Source organism: Pezoporus occidentalis, unplaced genomic scaffold (assembly GCF_034315485.1).
Source record: "Pezoporus occidentalis ecotype Australia unplaced genomic scaffold, CSIRO_AGI_Poc_V1 ctg263, whole genome shotgun sequence".
Taxonomy (NCBI): Eukaryota; Metazoa; Chordata; class Aves; order Psittaciformes; family Psittacidae; genus Pezoporus; species Pezoporus occidentalis.
Window position 1 is genome coordinate 1154470 of NW_026914534.1, and position 20369 is coordinate 1174838.

Here is a 20369-nt window from a genome sequence, read left to right on the forward strand (position 1 = left end):
TAGAGACTAAAAAGCAGAAAAATTTGCAGCAAGCTAATGTGGTCAGAGTCTTTGCAAGTCCTTGTTAATTTTGGTTGCACTAGACAAATACCAAATAAACCTTGATCCTTTGAAAAGTGTCTTTCTAAAATCATTGCTGTTGCTGTTTTATCTTTATCATAGTAAATTCAAATCTATTTTGCTGGAAGAGTGACCTTGCTGGATAAAGCAGCTCACCAGTGTTCCCCTCAGAGTAGGTGCAACAGTATCTGCAGGGCTGGCTGAATCTCACAGCTTCCTGGTGCGTTTTGGATGTCTGCTGGTCTTACTGCATCCGCTTTATAGGAGTTTTATGGTCTGTATGTTCTTGTGTATGTGCTTTCTTGCAGGGTGCCATTTTTTAATGTCAATTGTGGTGTCTAGAAAGCCGATGCCAGTGTAGGAGCAATCCTGGGACCGACTAGAGCAGCAGGGAAGCTGCTCATTCAATTTGCGGTTACATTTGATGAAGGACTCCAAGGTTTCCTGAGCTGCCCGCATTCTTGATAGAAATGTCATCTCTGTTTCCTATATACAGCATGGCTTGGTGGTGTAATGTTTTTCAGACTTAGCTTGTGAAGAAAAATGGCATATTGAGGCATTAAAGAGCTGCAGAAAGGTGATCTCCCTCTGCCCCCCACTTTGTGCTTGGCAAACACGAAGAGGTTGACTAAATGCTGTCTGAAGAAGAGAGCTGGGTGCTTGCTGCATGATGTAGCAGACACAAAAATTCCACATGGATCAAGAAAAAAAAAAGCTGAGTGCATTCATTAATAAAAATGCCTTGGAAGCTGTTGAATGCGAAGACCCCAGCTGTGGGTGAGGAAGTGCCTGATCACAGATCACCAGGTCATAGGGAAGGTCTTCTAGGGCAGTGTCACAGCTGCTTGTTGGAGCTGACAGCCTATGTTAGGGTTTGTCTGTTCAGCGCTCTGGGAGGCAGGATACTGATCTGACTCAGTACTGCTGTTTCTCTTCTACAGAAAACGAGGGGCTTTCCTCGCTTTTACTGGAACGCACGTAATTACGTTTTCATTTACTTTCCCGACTGCAGCGGCAGGCCCAGGCATATGCATCAGGGCCTCGAGTGCTGTAACAGTAGCCTTAAGAGGGGAACAAAACCACTGTTCAGGGGTCCGTTTTACCCACTCCTACTCCACGATAAAGCAGACCGCGGAAGCCCCTGCCCGATTCCCCTGTGGTCCCAGCAACACCCCACTACCAGTGAGGCGGCCCTTCCTCTACGAAAGCCGGCGCCTGCAGCAGGAGGGCTGGTGGTGAGGCCTTCCCGCCCCAGAGCGGAGCTCGCCGGGACGGAACAGAGGCCGATCCCACCGAGGCCTCGGGCGAGGACGGGCCAGCAGCACCGCGTCCTCTCAGGAAACAGGGGCGAGAGCGGGACCCTGCGTGGGGGGGAGCGGACACACGATGGGCCCTGGGGCAGCGCCCTGCCCCGCCGCCTCCCCCTCCAGGCAGCGCTGCGAGATGCCAGAGCCCTCCTCCGCGCCCGGCCCTGCCGAGGGAGCCCGCCCCGCCAGCGGCTCCTCCTCCTCCCCGGCTGCCGCCGCTCTGCCAGCAGCCGGTCGGGCCTGAGACCCGCGCCCGGCTGCGGGGCCTGCTCTGAGCGCTGGCGGAGGGCGGGCGGGGGAGAGGTGAGGAAAATCCAGCAAGGAAAAGCCCCGGAGACCGAGTCCGTCGCGTCACATGAGCTGACAGGATCCGTACCCGCTTCCCTCGGCGCAACAAAGAGCCGGGAGCCCTTCTGCCCGCCGCGGGACGGGGCTGCCATGGGACCCTGAGGGCCGGCCCTCACAGGTAAGCGGCGGCCGTTACGGCGTTTGCCCGCCCGCCTTACCTGGCGGGCGAGAGCGCCCCCCCACCTGGCGCGAAGGGCGGGGCGGCGGGGTGGAACCGGCACCCCTCGGCTCCTCTACACCCTCTGGGTCTGAGGTGACTTCCCAAAACCTTTGGAGTTTTGTGTTCCTCCCCCGGCGTGTGCGGCGTTTATGGCGGGGTTTATTTGCTTTTAAGCGGGCCGTAACCCCAGCTCCCCCCGGGGACGGGGAGCGAGACCCGCCGCCCTCGCGTCCCTCCCTCAGCCGCCTTCCCCGCGTGTGAAGGGCGGGCGCTTCCTCAGCCGGGGGCAGGCAGTCTCTGCTGGGGGCACTGGTGCTTCCCGCGACCCTCGCATGGGTTCTGTCCGGCTTCCTATGTGCAGCCGTGGTTAACCTCCGATTCCTCAGTGTTATTCGCTTTTTACGGTGAGCAAACGGTTAACCCCGTGCGGTTTTATGCATTGCCTCCCCCAGTCTCCCACCCTTCTCCCCAACCCTGTATGGACACCCAGCACATCGTAACCTTTCTGGCTGTTAAAAAGAACATTAAGGTGATCTTTATTTTTGTCAAGGCGCCATCCCGCTTACGAGCTGCTTATCCCAAGCTAAATTCCTGCTGGTAGGCAGCCTCTACCCACCCGGGACTTGCCCACCGGGTCTGTGACTGGAAGTTGTTGACAGTTGCGTGCACATGTGCCACACGTTCCTCGGGTGAGCGACCTCGCACCGAGGTTTATGGCTGGAAACTCTCGGTGAGAGCCCAGGGTGGGTGAAAAACACCCCAGCAAGGCTGGCGTCTGAAGCCTCTTTTTTGGGAAATGCTCTGCCCCGTTTTTGCTACGTGTGGGTGCTGAGAGTGTCGTGCTGGGATGGCTGTTGGGGGTGTAGAGGTCAGGAGCAGTTTGTGGGGGTCCTGAGGAGGTGGGCTGGGGGCGCAGGGAGCTGGGGTGGCATGGGAGCAGGTAGGTGGTCGGGGAAGACTTGGCAAGGGGAAGGTACAAGTGACGGGAATGGAGGACTGTGGGCAGCCTGGGCAAGGGGACTCAGTCTCATGAGTGCTCTCCCCTCTTTGTGTGTGTGGCATGGTGTCATGCTGGTGAAGGGAACGGTTTATGTGTGAGGGTTATTTGGTTTGGTTTTTGTTTTGTTTTGTTTTTAATTTCATGATTTTATTCTTGGCTTGCTGCCCTCTCTGCAATGATATGGAAATAATCTGCTCCTGGGCACAACTGGCATCTTCCCTCTTATGCCAAGCGGCCACCTGGCTTGAGTCTTAACACTGGCGCACATTAACCCTGGCTCTGTCCAACAGGGAGTCCCTGGGAAGGAGTCTTCCCTTGTGTGTTATCTTGGCTGGTGGGTATGGAGAAGAAACCACAGTTCCCTTTCAGAGGGAGGTGCTAGGCTGGCCTTGATAATTGTGTTAAATCTCTTTAAATCAAAACTAAACTTAAGTAAAGCTACGAGGTGAGGAAGAACAAGCCACCTGCTGCCCTCTGGGTGTCTGGTGCCTACAATGGCAGAAACAGCTCCAGCAAAGCCATTTGCTTTCAGGTGATAGGGTAGGACTGTGGTTCAAGCAGCAAGAGAACAATTGCACACCAGGGAAGGTGTGCGGGGAGAGGGAAACACAAGAGCGTGCAGCACCTTCCCATGTCCCGAACTGTTTCACAGTCCCTCTCACTGCAGGCTTTGGAAAGAAAGGGGTTGCATGAGTGAGGAGGTTGGGCAGATGCTGCTGTCAGTGTCAGCTGCTCAAAGGCTACGAGTTAGCCTGCTTGTGCCATCACCACCCCAGCGTTTTTAAGGAGTGGAATTGGGGTCCTTGGTGGTGTCCTTCAGGGTAAACCAAATTTGAAAGTTTAAGCATCTCTTCATGCAGACTTGGACCTGGAGTTTATTTTTAATGAAAGGCATGAATCTTATGGAGTGTGACTTCAGTTGAAGTAGTAATTGCTCCAAAACAGGGCAAAACTGTGAAAGCAGACAATGCTGATTTTAATTGCTCATTTTTCCCCAACACCTTCTTTCCCCAAGATTCCTGTTATGATTCCCCTCCCTTCGTGGGTGTTTCTTGGTCATGGTGGGGAACAGACTGGAACTTGTCAATAGCCAGATCAACTTCTGCTGATTAGGACTTAGAATGTGACTGGTTTTTAATGCAACCAGCTAAGTCACAAGGGCCTGGACTGGGACACTGACAGTTTGTTTCATGTGTGTCATTAGCTGCCATGGAAGACTCTGGCTGATAATCTGTCTTCACAAAATAGGAGAAAAAGTTGGCTTTTCCCCTAGAGTGGGTGGGAGGTTTGAAGTGAAAGTTTGTTCATCTGTCCCTTCCCTTCAGAAAAATGTACAGCACGTTTTTGAAACTGAGTCATCAGGTACAATTTATTTTAAGTATTTTTAAGCTGTCATGAATTTGATGCACTTTGGCCGCATGCTTGCTGGAAATTGTAAGACAGTTGTTCGGATTTGCCCTGGCTGGGTTTGAAAAGGTGATGAAGAACTTCCCATGCCGCAACCCTTTTATATCTGAGCACAGCAGAATTGTCATAAAAGGGGTGGAACATTTTGATGCTCTGTGCTCTGGGCATACTCGGAAGGGGACGTGCAAGGCTTGTCCATCAGCCAGGCTTGTGCTGAAGGCTGTGCTGTCTCCCACTGATGGATTCTCTCTGAGCTGTGCTGCTTCTTGAGAGATGTGGCACAGGGCTGGATATGTGGTGTGTGGAGGGCAGGGCAAATTCCCTCCAAAGTCACTTTGTCATGGAAGACGTAACAGGGATGCACAGATTCAGGAATGATTATTAGCGTCTGATGACCTGGCCAAGATTGTGTAATGACACTGAGTAACAGATAAAAGGTTTTATATCCCATAAACTTGGTTTTCCCTTTAGGGTGAACCACAAGGCTTTGAGTTTGACAGCCCTCTGGTAACTGCAGATAGGTGCCAATGTTAATCACTCAAAACAAGTCCTTAAAAATAAGAACAGACACAGGCTACAGGCAGTAGAGGGAAAGAAGAGCTAATTGCTATTTTCTCAGTGTATTTTTTTTAATCACATTTAATCCTGCATATATGATTGTGCGAGTGACCCAGCAACTCCAGCAGTTTATTCATTTATTTAAAACAGCTTCATAGTTCACCTTGAAAACCACTTCCTGCCATATGGTTATATTATTTCCTTGTGCCACGTTTTTTGCTAATTATCAAGACCATTTGCTTTAAAATAGGTGTTTTTAATTTCACAGCCTTGTCTGCCTCTCCTGCTTGATCCTGCCCTGGAGTCAAGAGGCTGTGTCTGTTCATTCTCCATGGCAACAGGCTGTGATTTACTTATTTCAATTTAATTAAAAAGCAGCTATCAAATTCTAGGCATCTTATATGTTCCTTATATTAGGAAAATATCAGTGGATCAGTCTCCACAACAGAACTACCAACCTCAAAAATAAAATTCTAAGCCTGAGCTGCTGGTATCTTTCCCAGCCCATCCCCTTTGGAAGAGGTGAGGTGGGGAGGCATGCACTGTGGCCTGTCCTCAGGTGGAGCAGATGGGGCCACTGCACTGGGGTCATGGTAGGAGTCAAATTCTGGACTCCTGTATGGTGGGGGTGCCAGTTTAAACCACAGGACTACCCAGGTTGTGTTTCTCCTCTAGCTGTTGTATAGCTTTTGGGAGGTTTCAGGGCTTGATGGGTTGGCATGAACCCCCCAGACCTTGCCTGGAAAGAGGAGCATGGGTTGCGTGCTCTGTGCATGGATTCTCACCTGCTAGGGAGGGCGCTCTCTGAGGCACCTATGTCTGCTGAGCCATTTTCAAGGCTAGTGTGAGGTTGTGATGCTGTTGCTGGCTTGGGTGAAAAGGGCACAAAGTATCAGTGGGCACAAACATCTGTACTTGCTGCAGTGAAAATGCAGAAAATGGCAGTTCTGCTAGAAATGTGATGGTGTTTATCAGCTCTCGCCTTGTGAGAGATTTTACAAGTCAAAATCCTTTGTGTTATGCTTGATTTTTTTGGTCTGTCTTGAAGCCTATCTGTTTTTTGATGCGTGCGTGATATGGCTGTTGGTTTTAAGCTGGTCACAGCACAGAAGTCCACAACGCTCTGTTGGTTTCCGCATGGCTGGTATTTGTATGCAGACTAGAAATGAAGGCCTTAATCCTAAATTAGTTTTCAAAGCGCTGTGGCTGTACAAATACTGGTTTGTGTTAGTCAGGGATAAGAAAATGTATAGGCAATGACCAGGCGGTTGTTGGCCAAAAGAGGGGCTGGTGTCTGGAAAGGACCTTGGGGGTGGATGGACGAGTGTGGTGATTTTACTAACCTTCAGGTGGTAGGTTTGGTAGTAAATGGACACAGTGGAACCAGTGTAATTAAGGAGTGCCAAAATTAACACTCCTTTTTTTCTTCAATACCAACACCCCAGTTCTTAATAGGATTATTTTCCCTTGAGGGGACTGTTGAGATGACCCAGCCTTTGGAGTACCTGCACGCCAGTGGTGTTTTCCTCCTAGGAGAAGCTGGGCCTGCTGAGTTGTATAACCAGACTTGGGTGCTATTTCTGAGCTCTGCTAATGTGTGGAAGAAGAAAAGTTGGCCATGCATTTTTATTAAGCCTTAAGGAGCAGTTATCATCAGAAGAGTGCCTGCACAAAACTGCACCTTTCCCCCCCCCCGCCCTTTAGTATTGCTACTCCAGGTGCTTTTTCAAAGTCACCTGTGGTGATTTTAACAGCAGACGTAGGTTCTTGCTCCTTCTTGCCCTGCCAGAGCCCTTGAGGTTGTGGCAGAGAATGTTGGAATCTCTCCTGTCTTGCTTATCTTCGTGGATTAAAATGATGTACTGAGTTTCTAGCTGCAGATTCTTGGTGATCATGCGCCAGCTGTTAAGACCCTCTTTGAGCCCATGAGGGTAGCAGTTAAGTATGTGTTTACTAGGAAAGCGAGCATGTTTGGTCTATGGGATGCTGTTCGGCAAATCTGAAATCTCATGGTGGTGTTCCTAATAATAACAGAATAAACCCAAGGAAGACCTCAATGCAAGCTTTTGTTTGTTACTGTATTTAAGCAGATACGTTTGAGGAATTTATATCCAACTGGTAACATCCTTAATTCTTTATTACTGGTTTTACTAAAGTACAGGCATGATCTGTATTCTTTAAGAGTTCATCTGTTCCTCTTGCATATCCAGTTTTGAAGTAGACCTTGCTGATATTAATTTATGTATAGCCTGTAACCTCATCTATAAAATGAAGGGAATACTTCATAAAGGCAGCTGTGAAGTTACGTTTATTGTCTGTAAATTGCTTTTAGTAATTGAGCAGAGGGGGTGGAGAGGAATAAAGACAGTGGAGTAAATGGGTTTTGTTGTTTTTTTTTTAATCAAAAAGAACTGCATTATTTTTGTTCATCTGATGATGTAGAAGCTGCTGGGAAAAAAAATGCTTTATCAAGAGCACCATCAAACTAATTGTTAAGTTTGTAATGAAAACAGACATTTTTGAGCAGAGTGATGAAGGCAGCCATCTTGTTTGATAACAGAGTCCAATTTAGAAATAGGCACAATTATGATTGGAAATCCTGCAGAACCTCTCATATTCCTGTCTGCTTTGGGGCTTCTCGGTTTCAGTGTCATTCTTTACCTACACAGCTGCTTTCATCATCCAGAAATGCAACTGGTAGGTAGAGCCTTATAATAGGTAAAACTCCTTGTTTCGAGACTATTAGCAAACACTTCTGTTGCAGGTTTTTCAACCTGGCTCCTTGTTTTGTGCTGATTGATGTACTTGCTGGGTGAAATCACAGCTTCACACCGGCGAGGATGGATTTTCTTACTGTGGCTGAACCGATCTAACCACTTGCTGCTTCTGAGAGGGGTGAACGTGCCTTGGTCGTGGCTCTGTTGCTGTATTCCTTGCCTTGTGCCAACTCTGGTACTAAACGGATCCAGCTTGTTCAGCTTTGGGAAAGCTGTCTTGCCCAGAAATATAAAAAAGTGAATAGTTTTCTCCTGGGACAGAGAGCTGAACCTGCTCACCAGGCTCAGGCTAGTATCAGAGCTGCCACACAGGAGGGGCAAGATTTGTTTTCCCAGCAGTGAAAGGTAGGGAATGAAAGAAAGGTGGAAATGGGGCCCCCTTTTTTGGCAGCAGTGAACTCTTAGCCTGGTTCAGCTGTAATGTGAAGCCTCACCCTCAGCCTTCATTTTCAAGTCCCTCCCTTCCCCTCTGCTCCTCTCATTCTTTCCCTGAGATGTACTTGTGTGCCTCCAGATGCTGACTCCATTCCCAAGCAGTATTTTCAAAAGCGAGGAAAAAAGGGAAAAGGTTGAGTTTCACTGCCTCTGCAGTTAAAAGCATATCATAGTTCCCAAAAGCCCATTGCTAACAGCCCACTGCTATGAGCCTAATAATAATAATAGTTATTATTATTAGGCTCATATATTATTATTAAAGGATTCAAAAAATAGTAGCCATAATCCTCACCTGTGAGAGAGCAAAAAGAGACTGGCTGAGGAGATACTTGCAGGCTGTTTGTGAAAGAGCTTCCCTAAACATGGTGATGGCTGTTTGGACTGAGGACTTGGAGCTGGTAGGACCAGGTGGTCCCTGAAGCCTCAGATAGATGGCAAGGACAGGGAAATGTCCAGAGAGTGTTCTGCATGCCAGTGGGGAGCCAAGCTTGAACTGGGTACCACACACCAGGAGGAAGGCTCTATCTCTGAACTGTGACTCGCCGTTGCTCCAGATGCTACTACCTCATTTTCAGGCATCAGCAGAAATTGGGAAGCCCTTGTGGGACACTGCTGTGGTAGTACAGAACGGGGCCTTCTTGCTCCAGGGATGTGATGCAGCTAGGGGCATGTGGAAGCTCAGCCTGTGTGGGAACTTTGCTCTTGCTGATTGGCGCAAGCAGTGTTCCTGCTGCGGCTTTGCCAGTGATGGATCCATCAGATACACCATCTGCATTAGCCCTGGCTGACGGCAGGGAAGGGGCATGTGTCACCTAACAAGATGCATGCTTGAGCGTCTACTTAGCAGGGGCATGGTGCGGGTCAGAGTGTGCATTTGGGAGACTAGATGGAGGCGTCTGTTGGCCTACAGTGATTGCTTTATGGCTAAAGGAGTAGATACTCTGTCTGTTTGGTGAATTTTATACGGCATGAAGGTGAAGATGATGTCAGTGAAGAGTAGTGTGCCAGAGGCAACGGAATGCCGTGAGCCTGTGTGTCTGTGGACCTATATGTGAATGGCTGTACCTGGTGGGAGGGGAAGGTTGCAGTCAGTCTGGTGCACAAATTAGAAGTATTTGTGCAGCCATTTTCAAATAAGGAAGGTAGTAGGGAGGGATGAGGGAATTTACTCCAACTTGAGAGTTCTTAGAGATTTGTTTCATGCTGTACTAGAGTTGGTTGGGTTTTTTTTAAAGCATTTAAGCCTAAATTCTTCTTGTTGGTATGTGAAAGCATTATGGCAAGAGAAAGATTATTGGAGGGTTGTGTTGCTTTGCATGGTAAGATTATACACTGGGTGGCTGTTACAGTGGATTTGTGTTCCAAGGATGGAGCGAATAAAGGAAAGAACCAGCGTATTGATATTAAATAATGGTGCCACTGGATATGCTGAGCACAAAGTGTCTTTGTTTTCAAGGATGTATTTTTTTTTTTTTTAAATCTGACACATTTATAAGCCAGCCGCAATAATTTTTTAAAAGACATTTTTAAGAGAGGGGGCAATATAGAAAATGCTGTAAGTAATCTCATTGAGAAGTATGTTTTTCTTCCACCCCTTGCACATGTGTGCAGCCTCTGGGGAAGATGTTAGTGCAGGACCTGGATAATGGGGGTCTTCTCCAGAGCTGCCACTGTTCTGATTGATGTGGGGATGAGCTGGGGGATGAGGACAGATGCACGGGCTGTCTGGGGTTTCATCTCTGCAGTCTTCCTTTTTTCTACTCCTCCTGGATAGAGAGATGAATGCTGCAATTTTGTCTTCCACCTACCTCTCTTTCTCATCTCCTGTAAATACTTGCTGGTTGTTTTTTTTTTTTGTTGTTGTTGTTGTTGGCAAATATTCAATTGTGCTTGTAATGGGTGACTCTCCTGTGCTGCTTAACCTGGCTCATGATGGTGGGTGTTCCTGTAAGCCAGTCTTTTCCTGGATCTCTGCTGAATTTTCATGCAGTCTGCTCAGTTTGGGGGCTTCTCAGCTGTTGTGTTGGTTGCTTTAGTGAAGATCCAGGTGTCATAGCTGACTCCAGCAATGCTCCAGCTGCCCTGAGGAGTGCAAAGGAATGCAGTGAAAGAAGCAGCCGTTCCAGGGCCCTGTTTGTCTTCAGACTGGAAATGCTGAGGGCACATTAGAGATCCTGTGTAAGGCTGCAATAATTAAATAGTGCTGGGGAGAGAGGGAGTAGGAGAGCATGTGATGGTCACTTCAGATAGATTAACAAAGGAGGGTTATTATGGTGCCAGCAGAAGACATCCTTCTGTGGAGGTTCCTAGCCAGGATATATTTTAAGAAGCTGTCCCAGAGAATGAGAGTAAAGGCTGAAAGGTCTAGAATTAATTGCCCAGATACCACTGGAGGAGCAGCTTGGAGAAGGGAACTCATACATGAGCTGGGTGTGGCATAGAGAGGGAAATGGGAATTTCCTGACTTTTGTTTGCAAGGCTCAAATGTAAAAGGAATTTTAGACTTAATAGGTGGAAAGATGGACTAAAATTATTAGGTAGTTCCATTTTTTATTTTTTATTTTATTTTCTTTTTTTGCCCACTGTGCTCCTGGCTGGTTTAGTTGAACATCAGTTGAAGCAGTACAGAGCGTGTTTGGGAACTGAAGACATTAAGCAGAGAGAGAGAGTGAATCTGATTAGCTCTGCTTTTCATGCATTAAGCAGAAAGATGGGCTGAAATGTGATTGCAAACAGATAACAGCAGCAGGCTCCCAAGGCACCACCATGACCCAGCATATGGGGTGATGGATCTAACCATGCCGTAGAACCCTTTCTTGTAATAGAAGCTCCTTGGTTTTTATGTTGTGGCTTCTGTTGTACTTTCTAATTACCCTATTCATCGCTGTCTGCCATTTTGAGCCTGGCCACGTGGCATGGCCCAGCCCCCTGGAATGTGTGCCCTGGTGAGTACTTCAGCCTTGAATAGTAACCCGAGCTCTGGTAGCCAAACGGTGGGAGAGAAGAGGTGCCAAGGCTCAAGAGTTCGAGCTATTTCCCCCCTTATTTCTGATAATAATGGAAGTAACGGCAGCTGCTTTTGCCATGCTGGCAAAGATGAGTGCTGGCATTACATGTAAAGCTCTTAACTTCCTTCTGAAAGTGCAGGTATTGGGCTTTGTTGGGAGAAGGTTCCTAGTGACTTGAAAAAAGGGGCATCTATCAGTACTGCTTATAAATAATAAATGAAAGCTGGCTTTGCTACACCAGCCACTTTCTCAGCACAGTAGCAGAGATCTTGAAGCCACTTCCAGTCTGTGACTTCTCCATGTGGAGAAAACGCAGCAGGAAAAACAGGCTGGCAGAGGCTTGGACGGTGCAGGCTGGAACTGGCGCTGCTGATAGAGCATCCAACATTCCTGCGTGCTGCTGGGGGAATTTTCTGTGTCCATGTGATGACCCCTTCCCCAAAACCAACCTGCCTTTGCTTCTCTCCACCTGAGGCTGTTATTGATGGGAAGACTAAAGAACCATTTCCAAAACTGGTGTGGGGGAATGCAGAGAGAGTGGGAAGAGCAGCGGTCTCTCCTTCAAAATGTCTGAACAAAGCATAGTAGTAAGCAGCTTGCACATCTGTGTGTACGTATGTATTTTAATGCCAGAAGGGGTAGGTCAGACTAGTGTTTCTATGACCTGTTCTCAACTGTGTCTTGCCTTTCCTGCCTGCTGCCTTTCCTTGCCTGTCAGGGGACTTCCACTTCCTTCCTGCTGACCTGCAGGGCTGCAGGCAGCCTCCCTGCCCTTGTGGCAGCTCCCAGCTCTGGCTCTGAGCCCAAGCTAATAATCCCGACAGATTTTACTGGCTTGTACTCTCCTCTGTGACTTACTGTAGGGGAGACGGTGTGTGAGGTTGTGGTTTGCATCATACTGGCCCTGGGATTCCACCCAATGGCATCTTTGTGAAACCCAGACCTCGTAATAAGCACTGGCTGAGCCTCTGGTAGAGCCTGGCTTTGCTCAAGGAGGCCTTTTGCTTCCCTGCCTGCAGGTGACCAGCTAGCACAGATGTCATCCAAACACACCTGATTGTCCCTGGCTGTCCGGATGATTGCCAGCGGTATGGGGTTTGGGTGGAAGCAGGAGATGTTGATAGCCAGGAAAGGAAAAATTCATCAGGTATCAGAGAGGGTAATGAAGATCTCCTCTCACCACTCTCCCCACACATCAAAGCACACTTACAAAAAATAGAGTGTTCATCTTTGACCCCCCATTAATGACTGGCTTGGTCTGTGTAGGAGTTTTATGAGGCTGCTGCTGCTCCCACAGAGTTTAATTATTTAGAGCATGAGGTGGAGGTTTGTGCTTTTGCTGCTGCTGGTGCAGGGTTCAGGCCCTCCTAACGGGCTGGGGGGTTGGTTACAAAGGCAGTCTGACTGCTCTGCAACTGCTTGCTCCCGGGAGCGTAAGGGAGGTGTGAGCTGCTGCTGTGTAGTCCTTGTCAGGGCTGGGAGCACATCCTTCTCATTGTGCAAGCTCCACATGATTGTGTCATGTTGAATTCAAGGCCTCTCCTTATCTTCAGGGTACTTAATGGTCCAGACATACCTTAAATGACTACCTGAAGCTGCTGAATGGGCATGCCTGTGGCAGATCCTACTTGTGCTGCCCCCCAGTCAGTGATACAGAGATACAGTGATACAGGGGCTGGTGTAAGACTCTGGCAGCAGCATTTGATTTATCAGCCCTCAGCTACAGGCCCTTCCCATTCCCTGCACTAGCATGCCTTTACCTGCCTTCTGTCTGCTAACAGCCCCCTCCTGTTTCCCCCAGCTCCTGCTCTGCACTGTAGCAACCACTTTTCCTACTGTGAGATCCCATCTTCAGCCTGCTGCTCCGTTCCCTTTGCAGTACGTCAGCTTGTTCTCTTGCATTCCCTCCTTCCCCCATCCAGCTCTTCTCTGCTGTTAATCTTCCCAAGATTTAGGAACACCCGGCAGATGTAAAAACCAACTAGGTGACTGACTGATGTGCCTGGAGACCTTTGTGCAGCTTGTGTTCTCAAACGGGTCTCTCTAGCTCTGGCCTGCTAGAACAGTATTTCTCTGATGTCCCGCTGACTTGACAGCCAGCTTTCCACTTCTAGTGGGAAGGTGCCTGGCTCCTGGTCAGTTGACTGCGATGTAGGCTGGTCTGATATGTCAGCTGGCCAGCTGGAGGGTCACACTGATGATGCTTGCCTTCTGGCTGCTGCTGGAACAGGTAAAGTCCTCTTGGGATTGTGCCATCTCTTAGGTTGGCAGGTCCTGAGGGCTTGCAAGTGCTCATTAGTGCTCAAATGAAACAGCAGCAACTGTTTGGTGCAAGACTGTAAGTGGAGGCTTGTTTCAGAGCAGCAGTGGTTGATACTGGTGGATCTGAGTTTGGCTGATAGCAAAATCAATTTATGGTTGGATTGGGAAGCCTTGTTTAATGTGGAAGGTTCACACTATATATTTCTCGTACCGTGCCCGTCGGTAATGAAAATGCCTATCACAAGCTAGCAGGTCACCTGGTGTGTTGCTGCTTCTGAAGGCTGAGCTCGTTGTGCATGCTGGGGCTCACTTCTGTGCTATGTCTGCTGCCATTTCCTACCCCCTGAGCTCAGGGACCACTTGAACCTTCACCTTCTTGCATCTGCTCTCCTGCCGTCTCCTTGTACGTGCCTGATCTCCTGTTTTCTGCTGTAGCAAGGGCCTATGCAGGCTCTTGGTTGCATGCCAATGGGCTCTTCATGCTATCCCTATTTACCCTGGTTTCTCTCTTCCCACTCCTTTCCCTCTTCCTATTTCATTTCCTTTGGTGTGGGACTAATGTTCCAGGTTGTGTTGGGAGCCTGGGTTGAGCTGAGATGGCAAAAAAAGGGTGGAGGGGAGGAAGGGGTTTATACTGGTAGCTGTGAGTTTCTGCCATGAACTTGGTCTTTAGTCTGTTGATTATTCTGGACCCAGCTAAATCGGCTGGATCTGCTAGACAAACACCAGGTGCTCTGTGTCCTGCCTCCATATTCTACTCTGTTTTTCTATTTTTTTTTTCCCCTCAAAATTATTAGGATTCTTCTGCCCATTGATGATTAAAACAGCGCCTGGAGTTTTGGAATGGATCAGATGCGTCAATCAAATGTTACCGCATTGCACCCAAAGAGAGGAATGCCATCCAGCTGGGGGTAGGGTCTGCTTTTTCTTTGCCCCCATCAGTGTCTAGAGTTACTTGAAACCTTTTTGGATTTTTAAATACAAGATTTTTAATAGAAAGTACTAGTTTTCAAAATTAGTTACTTTATTGTGTGAAAAGTTGACTGCTTTTTTTGTTGGTATGAAGCAATGTTGTGCCTCTTTATTCAAAATGTTATTAATAATCTTGAGGCTTTGCAGGGCTTTGGTAAAGAAAACATTTCAGTAAGTACTTCAGATATTTTGGGAGGGAAATTTTGTGTTTAAAGTAAGAAGTCTATTCTAATGAGAAAACTAAGAAAGATGAAAATAATTTAACTTTCTTCAGACATGTCAAAGTTCAGGTTGTTTGTTCCAGTTCTAAAAATTAATGTAAAACAGACTAATACCCCTGCATAAACTGTTCCCTTGCAATGGGAGAGAGGAAGCTAATAGATCAGTAGAGCCACATCTCTTTGTGTACTGTTTACGGATACAAGGCTACTGTGGCAGCAGGTATAGCATGGGACCTGGAATGAAACAAAGGTAAATCTAGAGCCTCACACAGGCTTAAAGCACAGGTTGCAGCTCAAGCGGCCAACTGAAGTGGCTTTTTGGCTCCCTTCCACTTGCCAGTGCATGGCTACCCATTATCCTCTCACTGGTATGTCACTTGGCTGTTTCAGCAGAGAGGCTGCAGAGACAAAACACTTACCTGGCTCTCAGAAGTGGGATGGACTTTCCAGGTCAGGCATGAAAATACATATGTTAGGATTTGTGTCCAAAAGTAATGCTGTTCCAGTGTTGCTCACTTGAAATCTGAAGCGCCTCATACTTCACGCCAATTTCCTGTTCTTGTTAAAATTGCTTTTGCTTTAGAAATGAAGGGTCTTAAAGCTGAGGGGTTTGACAGAGCATGCTGCAGAATGATTCTTTTCTCCTCAGTATGTAAGTTTCCTGAATGAATAATTTGAAGTAAAGTAATATTTCCCTGCAGAGCCTGCCTCTGTTAAGTCTTTAGACTGTCACAGCAACAGCGAGACTACTAGTGCAGTATTAATAATTTATGTGTGTCCCTCATTTTGGACCTTTGTCAGTCATTTCAGCCTCGGCAGGCTGGGATTGATGAGAAAAGCACGTATAAGTTTTGCTGCTGTTCTCTCTGCATATCTTCTCAGGGTACGCAGAGGATTTTGGTCTCCAGAGAATGTCTATCTGGAACCTTTTAGCAGTGCTAAATTTACAGAAATAATACCATAAAATAGCATAACGGTGTCTCATTTCAGTCATCTCTGCATAGGATTGTACTGCTTTCATTGGATGTCTGCAGCAAGCGTGGTTCAGATGTTCGTGAGCTTTGCCTGGTTGCAGTAGGTGAGGGAGAGGTGAACCTTTTATGGGTCCCTTCTGTGGGATGAGCCCAGCCAGGGTTCTGCTGCGTGTGTGTAATCAGCCCCAAATGTTTCTGTGCTGCTGCAGCTGCACATAGCTTTCTTTAAAACTGGGTTTTGTGTCCTTGATTCTCTCCCTCATGCTCTTCTGAAGGGAGAGAGATGGGCAGGTAGTTTGTGTTTTTCCTGAGTAGGTATTGCTTGAGGTGAGGAGCAGAAGACTGTCTGAGCCAAGTGAAAATGGGGCTTCAGAAATGAGGCTGCTGAGAGGATGTCACCAGAGAATTCATCTGGTTTAAACACAAAGTGTTAGTGAATTCTGGAGTTAACTATTGCATTGCTTGGTGTTAGCAATCGTTTGAACACCTTCCAGCTTGGCTGTCTAATAGGTACTTCTCCTTCAAATCCTGTTGGAATCACAGCACTGTGTTTCAGGGAGTTTTGAAGGGTCACTAGTATAGCATGTGCATGAACTGGTTTCCGTCTTTCAGTGTGTCTGTGTTCCTGCAGGCAGATACTGAACAGTTTGAGTCAGATCGGTCTACTTTGAGCAGTGTTTAGCAAGCGGGTAAGTAGTTTGAAGGAACATCTTCTCATCTGTTGCCCATGGTCCAAAGTGTTTGATTCACCCCAGGCTGTGGGGAATCCACGGATTCTGTGCTGCTGGCTGATGGAGAGATAGATGGATGAATGTATGGATGGGACCGTAGGAGAGGAGAATGTTCTGCAAATAATTTAATCTGTATCTTAAGCCTGAAAATGCTGTACTGAAGAAAGGTAGCTTTCCAGAATAATTGTTTGTGGAAAATGAATGTGTCTTTAAAACTGGATTACATTGCTTCAAATTCTGGGTTTGAACTTCTTGGCTTGGGAAAATATTTGGCTCGAAAATTGCTGTATGTGTGCAGAAGGGTCCGCAGAAAGGTTAACAGAGAAGAAGAAACTTGGTCTAATTGTTTTGTGTTGTACTCATTAAAAGATCTTTTCATTTGAGACTGATTTTTTTTGCCATGGTTTGTACCTTTATAGTTCAAACATACTCTTCTCCCAGGTCTTCTGCTAAGTCTCCCTGCGAGTGTGTACAGTTTGAAGAAAACAAGATGTAGCTGAGTTACATTTAGATTTTAATACTTAACTTGCATAGCAAAATGGCCTGGCTGCTGGCGAGGGTTTATAGTTCAGAAAGACACTAAGATGCACTGTTGGAGTTCTGATATCTCGGTTGCAGCAGTGAGCATTCTTTTCTTTTCTTTTTCTCTTTTTTTGGGGGACTCATAAGGGGCTAGAGCCTTACTCCTGGTCTGCAATTGCATGCTCTGTCTAATATATACCTGCATTTGTAACAAAAGGCTTTTTTGCAAAGCAGCATTGATTTCTTCTGCAAACCAGAGAGCATTGGGAAGCTGCGTTGGAAGACTCTTTCCTTTTTTTTTCCCCTCCCTCTCCCTCTCTTTACAAGAAGTTACTTTAAATAGGGAGCTCTTCAGCAGGTTGCAACCAGGATTCTATAATAAGATCTCTGTTCACTCTCCCTACTTTTTCACATGCAAAGTTGTGGCTGTAATTATATGACAGCTGCCCTCTTGGCTGACATGCAGCAGATTGAACTGGGGATCTCCAGAGCTAAAAGTGTGAGCTGCTACTCTGGGAGCTAGAGCTCTATAGCTGGAGGCTGTAATGATCTGTATCCTTCATGACTGAGTGTAGAAGGGAGCTGCAAAAAGCACTTGCTGAGTTACGGTGCGTGCAGGGTACTCACTGTGTGCAGGGTTATTTCCTGGGTGTACTAGAAGCTTTCCTTGAGAGGTTTGTGATAATTGCACAAACTGTTGTCAAATCTTGGGTGCTTTAAAATGACACACCATTTTGAGCCCTTTCTGCCTTAAATAAAATAACTTTATTAACCTGTTATTCAGGCATGGACATTTGTTGCTGTATGTGTATGTTGTGTTGCTGAAATCCTTCAACTCTACTGCAGTGTAAATAATTGTTACCAATACTAAGTGCATTATGAAAGGTTCTACAGCGCCAGTTAAGCCAAATTTGCCTGTATGCTTTGCCATTACAATAGGTTTTTTGTAGATAGTACCATGGGAGCTTTGTGAAAACTGGAATTGTTGGAATCTCTCCTGTTTTCCAAGGACCAGGAAAACCTGAGCAGTGCCAAAGTTTGTCAGGCTGAGGAAAAATGAAGGGAAGCAGAACCATATGGAGCTTCATGAGTAGTGTCAGCCGTGGGTAGCTTCTGCAACCAGTGTTGTGGGAGAGAGAGAAGTGTGTTACAAGTTGAGACGTTAATTTTGAACTTTGTGATGTTCTTAACACCTCCTTTCGCCCCATCCCCAAACCAAAAAAAAACCTAACCCAGCAAAAAAGGAGATAGGTGTCTGCTACTTTAAATGGGGCAGAATGCATGTTCCTGTTGATTTGCACAGTTCAAAACCAACCTGATCTTTTACCCATTCAAAAAATATATAAAGGAAACATTTAAGGGAGGCAATTAAACATTAAATAAATCAAAACTGAGACAGTCTTTAAGACCTAAACCACTAAGTTAGTGCCAGCCCAGTGTGTCAGAAACTTAATTGATACCATATATATTATTAACAGGGACATTCTCTGCTGTAAATTTCCATGTATGTTAGGTCATGTCCAAATCCACAAGTCTGACTACACTAGATCATGCTTTAGTTAACACCCTCCACCTCAGTTGCATCCTTCACTGCCTTTGCATGAATTCATTCACTCTGGGTTAGTATAAAGACACCTATAGCACAACCTAAGAAATTCCTATTTCCTCACCTCCCACCTCACATTCCTGTCCTGTCCCACCACTGCCATCCCGACAGTTGTGTGGATGAAACCATTGGTAAGACTGTGGTGTAAAATATGTCAGTCAAAACTCCCATCCCTCCAAATATGTGAAGTGACCACAGTGATCTAGTCCATGGTTCTGCCTTGCAAGCAGCAGTGTCAGCAAAGCTGAGAGATGTTGCAGGAGGGGCAGAGGGAATTTCTTAAGTTGATGTTACTCCTGAAAGAGGCATCTTGTGGGCCTGGCCCCATCATGCCATCGCCAGTCATGGGGCTCGATTCCTTACTACTTGTCCCATCACTTCTTACAGAGACAGTAGGATGAGGATTCTCCTGCTTCCCCTGGGAGCCTGTTCCACAGCCTAATAGACTTCACTGTCAGGAGACATTTCTTGATTGTGCTTTAATCACGGTGTCAAACTCCTAGTCCCCAGGATGACCTTAACCTGCATCAATACAAGTGCCTTCCTTGCATGTGCTGCCTTGAGCCTACCCCCTCTTCTCCTCTGGCACTTATTGCAGGCCTGTTTCAGCTGCAGGCAGCTGTACCTTGGCTCAGACTTTGCTGCCCTTAGCCCTGCTGTTGGAGGCTGTTGCAGAAGTACAGAGCTGGGCGCCCACATCAAGGGCCTGAGCTGTGATCTGAGACAGGCTAGTCACTTGGAGTAGGTTTTCAAGAATCTAGGCTGCTGGCAGTGAACAGACACAAGCTGAAACAGCATTCGTGTGCGGCTCTACCTTGGATAGGGCCAAGCCCAAGGAATCTGTTTCAGCACAGCTATCCCTTGACCTAATTACATTGCTGTCACACTCGGGAGTGTGGGTAAGACTCCCTTATATTCCTACAGTCAGCTTAAAGCAGGGCTCTTGATTTCCTTTACATGACAGAGTTTGTGCACTGGCACAGGTTGCCCAAAGAAGTGGTAAATACTCCATCCCTGGAGCATCAAGGCCAGGCTGGACAGCACCTTGGGCAACATGGTCTAGTGTAAGGTGTCCCTGCCCATGGCAGGGGACTGGAACTAGGTGGATCTGGAGGTCCTTTCGACCCAAACCATTGTATTATTCTATGTTGCAGTGGCTAGGAAGAGCAGCCCAGTCAAGCTGTTGGTCTGCAAGGTTGTGGAAATACCAAGCATGAAGCTCCACAGTGAAGACCCTGTATGGTGTATTGAGCTGGGCTGTCATGGGGATAGAGTCTGCCTTGCTGTCTCTTCAAGGAACAGCTCTCTCCCATGGCTGATGTCAGTTATTGCTAGGTTGTGGTGGCTGGCTGTGAGAGGGTGGATGGGTTTCCTGAGGAAAAGAGTGTGCACTCACTGTGTCACAGCCCTGGGTGCAGTATAGTCTGGTTGCAGTAGAAGACTTTTCTTCCCTGCTAGCACATAGCTGTTGTTTTGCACATGTGGAGTTCATGTAAGCATTTGCTGTCTTCCAAGTCTCATCTGTTAGTTGCCATGTGCTGAACCCCCTCAGTTCCTTGCATTCCCTTTCCAAGGTAGAGCAGGTTTCAGTGCTGCAGAGGCAAATATATCTTTGACTTGTATCATATCGTTATTAAATCAGCACTATTTTCTGGTCTGTTCCCAGTATAGTCAGACATTTTGCTTACTTTCCTGTCTGCTTCTGTGAGATCCATAGACTTCATTATGTGATGTCTTTTTAAGAATTGATGTAATTACTCCAGAACCAGAGGATGTATAAGCTGTTTGGATAATGCCCTGTTAAACTGTTCACAGCTGGAATGGTTGTGACACCAGAGATGTGAAGTAGCTTCCTTTCTCCTGATCCCCTTCTCTGCACCTGGGGTGGACCCCTCCAAGTCCTTACTCATCCTGTCACGTCTTGGCTCCCTTCTGCTCCTTACTGCTCTGCCAGGGAGTTATTTCTGTGGTGTCCCTGCGCAGTTCCTGCTCCTCATGTGCAGGAACCTTTCTCCTCAGAG

The 20369-nt window shown here is 47.1% G+C and overlaps 1 protein-coding gene across 7 annotated transcripts in view; it reads left to right on the forward strand.

Moving 5' to 3' along the window:
• The first annotated feature begins 1430 nt into the window (after positions 1–1430).
• TCF20 (transcription factor 20) overlaps positions 1431–20369 on the forward strand; it is a 128412-nt gene continuing 109473 nt past the window's right edge. For 3 of the 7 annotated variants that reach the window (XM_062624201.1, XM_062624205.1, XM_062624207.1), the window contains exons 1-2: positions 1431–1833; positions 14120–14233. The gene's annotated coding sequence lies outside the window, so the exon portion shown is untranslated. The remainder of the gene's footprint in view (positions 1834–14119; positions 14234–20369) is intronic. The other 4 variants (XR_009965904.1, XM_062624204.1, XM_062624203.1 and 1 more) reach the window with 2 other exon arrangements.